Below are 5,231 nucleotides of genomic sequence, written 5' to 3' on the forward strand. Positions count from 1 at the left end.
ATGCTCATGGGTTGAAAGACTTAAAATTGTTAAAAGTCAATACTACCTAAAGCAATCTACAGATTAAATGTAATCCCTGTCGAAATCCTAATAAAACACAAAAATCCATTCTAATATTCATACAGAATCTCAAAGAACTCTGAATAAAATAATCTTGAAAAGAACAATGTTGGAGGACTCACACTTCCTGATTTAAAAAAAAAATTTTTTTTTAGTTGGAGTCTTACTCTGTCACCCAGGCTATAGTGCAGTGGCATGCTCACGGTCACTGCAGCCTAGACCTGCTGGGCTCAGGTGATCCTTCCACTTTAGCTTTCCAAGTAGCTGGAATTATAGGCACGTGCCACCATATCTGGCTAATTTTTAAAAAATGTATTGTAGAGATGAGGCCTCCCCAAGTTGCCCAGGCTGGTTTTGAACTCGTGGGCTCAGGCAATCCTCTCACTTTGATCTCAAAGTGCTATGATTACAGGTGTGAGCCACCATGCCTGGCCCTTAAAAATTTACAATCAGGATTCAGTAATCAAAACAGTGTGGTCCTGGCATATAGACAGACATATAGACCAATGGGATAAAATAGCCCAGAAATAAACCATATGTATGACCAAATGATTTTCAACAAGGGTGCCAAGACCATTTAGCGGGAAAAGTACTGTCTTTTCAACAAATAGGGCTGCGAAACCTAATCACATGTAAAAGAATGACAATGGACCCTCACCTAACACTGTGTACAAAAATAACTCAAAACGGATCAAAGACCTAAACCTATAAGCTATAACTATAAAACACTTAGCAGAAAATAGGGCAAAGGCTTCACAACACTAGATTTGGCAACAGTTTTTTGTATAAAACAACAAAGACACAGGAAACACGAAAAAACAGACAAATTGGACTTCATGTAAACTAAAACATGTTAATACATCAAAAACCTATTAACAGAGTAAAGACTGGGCACGTTGGCTCATGCCTGTAACCCCAGCACTTTGGGAGGCCAAAGCGGAAGGACTGCATGAGCCCAGAAGTTTGAGACCAGCCTGGGCAGCATAGTGAAACTTCATCTCTACAAAAAATTAGCCAAGCATGGTGGTGCACACCTGTAGCCCCAGTTACTCAGGAGAGTGAGGCAGAAGGATCGCCTGAGCCCAAGGAGGTTGAGGTCACTACCCTCCAGCCTAGGCAACAGAGTGAGATCCCACCTCAAAAAAAAAAAAAACCCCACATAATGGGAGAAAACATTTGCAAATCATAGTCTGATAAAAGATTAGTAACTGGAATAAGAAATCCTAAAACCCAACAAGAAGATAACTCAACTCAAAAATGGGCAGAGGAGTGGGTCAGAGAGAAGGGGTGAAGAGGAGGGAGTGGACTAAAGGGGGCGGGGAGAAGAAGGGTGGCCACCAAGCTTAAGGAGCCTGGCATACCCAGGGCAGCCCTCTGCGGGCTGAGACAGGCTCCTGGCCACTTGCTGGTCTGAGAAATCCAACTTCAGCCATGCCACCGGCATCTCATGATGTACATCACAGTGACAGGATATGTGCTGTATACCAACGTACACTACAAATATCGGTTTATTTTTTAAAAGGCCATTGCTTTGCTAAGCTCTGGTTTGGCCATCTGGCTCTTTGAGCTATGGCTGCCATGTCTTCCTAAACTTTGGTCCCTCCCTTACCTTGGGGAGGTGAATCTCCTCTTTTTTTTCTCCAATTTACTTTCTAAATAAAACTACGTTTCCAATCTAACTTCTGTGCAGTTATTTGCATCTCTCACGCTGCACTGCATCACAGACTCCCCGGCCTGACCTAACATTTTGGAGGCCCTACTGTGAGTTTGACCTACCAAGAAGAAAAAAAAGAAAAAACCAAAATGTACTTAGCCTTTAACTCAGGGATTCTACTTTGGTGCGTTTCCTCTTCAGAAATATTTTCATCGATGTCCAATGAAGCATGTGAAAAACCAAAACCAAACAAACAAAAAACTGCTGCCCTCCTACCAAACAGGAAATGGATTTTATCACTGGATAAAGACCCTTATAAAGAAACTGGACTTCAAGGTCATTCATCTGCTGTTTCTACTGGTTTCATGGGGTTACCCTTTACCCAGATTCTAAGAAGTATGAAAGAACATCTTAAGCTGTCAAAGAGAAGCAGTCATTGACATGGTTTTCTTTTGGGTTGGTATAATACAGGTGCAGAAGAGATGATGGCGTCATACTTTTCCAACGACCAGGCTCCAGCACATCAGCCCAAGCAGTGCGGAGTCCACTGGCAGGTCTGCAGAGCCCATGCTGTGCAGCTCATGGGAGGCCCCAGGCATCCTCTCCACCCGGAACGCCCCCATCACTGCCCCTGACCTGTGTCCATCTGAACCTGGATCCTGTAGGGCTCTGGTTCACTCCTTTTTTTTTTTTTTGAGTCGGAGTCTCACTCTGTCGCCCAGGCTGGAGTAGTGCAGTGGCATGCTTCCGGGCACCGCAGCCTCGACCTGCTGAGCTCTGGCGATCCTTCTGCTTCAGCCTTCCAAGTCGCCAGAACTACAGGCGCGCACTACCACATCTGGCTAATTTTGGACTTATTGTAGAGAAGAGGTCTCGCCAAGTTGCCCAGGTGGGTCCCGAACCCGTGGGCTCAGGCAATCCACTCGCCTCGGTCTCCCAAAGTGCTGGGATTACAGGCTGAGCCATCAAGCCCGGCCTACTCCTTGTTTTTAACAGGGGTTTAATACATCAGAAGTGGTTATATGGTGCATATAAGTGTTTTCTTGTGTGTGTGACAGAAATATGAACCTAATAATTTCATATCAACTCACCTCTCTCCTCAGTCAAGGACACTGGTGGCAAAGTTGATCTGTGTAGTCACTGGTTTCCGTTGCCAGGAAGATCCATCTCCCATGGAACAGCTGTGGCGAGCACTTTTCCTTTTATATCTGGCTTGTCATTGCTGCCGTGGTGTTTAGGGGCAGTGCTCGTGTTCCACATGGCAGGGACCCTCACACACACACACGCATCCCCTGTTTTCCATGCTTGGCTCAATGTGTGGTAACATTACTATGTTAGTCCGCATCATTGTCCTTGCTGATGGGAAAATGCTGCTGCCAAGCACTTGTCCTTATGAAAAGAGCAGAGCTTCAGCAGGTACCTTGAACACATACGGCTCATTTTTCTTGTTCTGCTTCCCTGAACCATTTGAAAGCAAAGTTACAGTATCACTTAAAAACACAGCAATACTCTATGGAACAAATTGTGATCTGTTTTTTGTTTGTTTTTGAGTTGGAGTCTCACTCTGTCACCCAGGCTGGAGTGCAGTGGCACACTCATGGCCACCACAGCCTCCAACTGCTGGGCTCAGGCAATCCTTCCTCCTCAGCCTCCCAAGTACCTGGAACTACAGGCATGCACCACCATGCTCAGATACATTTTTTAAATTTATTGTAGAGACGAGGTCTTGCCAAGTGGCCCAGGCTGGTCTTGAACCCCTGAACTCAGGCAATCCTCACATCAGCTTCCGAAAGTCCTACGATTACAGGAATGAGCCACTGCGCCTGGCTGTGATCTGTTTTAAACACTGGAGTTCTGCAAAACATTTGCTTCTGAAATGGGTGGGTGGGGGGAAAAAAGAGTGGACCATCTCTAACATCCACTGAATCACTGGCAGTAATAATAGGCCAAATATTGTATAAAGCAGTACTTTTTATTTTCTTTGGGGGCACTACATAAAAAAAGTGTACATTGTGTCTAATGACAGGAAACTCAAACCCTATTTTGAAAAGACGGTGAATGGAGCATGACCCTATTTAGCAAGTGTGCTTTCTCAGTCTTCACTTTGGAATTTCAAAGGTCTAAATTCTGAGGGTTTTTCTTGTTAAACCCACATCGTTTTTCACAATTACTTTAATTTTCTTCAATAGGTCAAACTTGGTCAGGTGTGGTAGCTTACACCTATAATCCCAACAGTCTGGAAGGCCAAGGTGGGAAGATTGCTTGAGGCCAGGAGTTTAAGACCAGCCTGGAAAACATAGTGAGACACTGTTTCCACCAAAAAAAAAACAAAAACTATCCAGACATTTTTTTTTTCTTCCCACAATAAATCATAAGATTAGCTGGGCATGGTGGCACATGCCTATAGTTCCAGCTACTTAGAAGGATCACCACAGCCCAGCAGGTCGAGGCTGTGGTAAGCTGTGATCATGCCACTGCACTCCAGCCTGGGTGACAGAGTAAGACTCTGACAAAAAAATAAATAAATAAAAAGGTGGTCAGATTTTTAAAAATCCAGTGAATTATTTTGCAGTGTTTTAGTTAACAGACACTGAAACAGCACTGTTAAAGCAAAGGAAAATTACTCTTAAACACTTTGTAGGCTTTTTTGTCTTGTTTTGGTTTTTGTTCTTTTAATCTTTTTTTTCTGACACAGGGTTTCACTCCGTCGCCCAGGCTGGAGTGCGGTAGCATGATCACGGCTTAGCACAATGTCCAACTCCTGGGCTCAAGCAATCCTCCTGCCTCAGCATCTCAAAATGCTGAAATTACAGGTGTATGCCACCATGCCTCACTGTTCTTCTAATCTCAAATGATCTTCCAAAGTTAGGGTAGGAACAGCTGAAGTTTGTCCTGGGTATTGTATATTAGTTTTTCTTTTCTTTTCTTTTTTTTGAGTCAGAGTCTCACTCTGTCATCCTGGCTAGAGTGCAGTGGCACACTCACGGCCGCCGCAGCCTCAACCTGCTGGGCTCAGGTGACTCTTCTGCCTCAGTCTTCCAAGTAGCTGGAACTTTAGACATGCGCCACCACACCCAGCTAATTTTGATTTATTGTAGAGATGAGGTCTCGCCATCTTGCTTAGGCTGGTCTCGAACCCTTGAGCTCAGGCAATTCTCTTGCCTCTGTCTCCCCAAAGTGCTGGGATTACAGGCGTGAGCCACCACACCCAGCCTAGCTTTTCTTTATTGAATTCACAATATTTAATCTGCCATCTTCTATTTTTTTATAAATTAAGTGAAGTTTTAAGCTTTGTTAGAACACCAGAAATACCACTTATCCTGAATAAAAACATAAATGAGAAAAATGGGCAAAGGACATTTCTCCAAAGATGATATACAAATGAGCAACAAACACATGAAAAGATACCCAACATCACTAATTATTAGGGAAACGCAAATTAAAATCACAATGAAATACCACTTCCTAGCCAGGCTCGGTGGCTCAGCCTGTAATCCCGTGCTTTGGGAGGCTGAGG

Source organism: Carlito syrichta, unplaced genomic scaffold, assembly GCF_000164805.1.
Source record: "Carlito syrichta isolate Samal-C Ts95f unplaced genomic scaffold, Tarsius_syrichta-2.0.1 Scaffold143305, whole genome shotgun sequence".
Taxonomy (NCBI): Eukaryota; Metazoa; Chordata; class Mammalia; order Primates; family Tarsiidae; genus Carlito; species Carlito syrichta.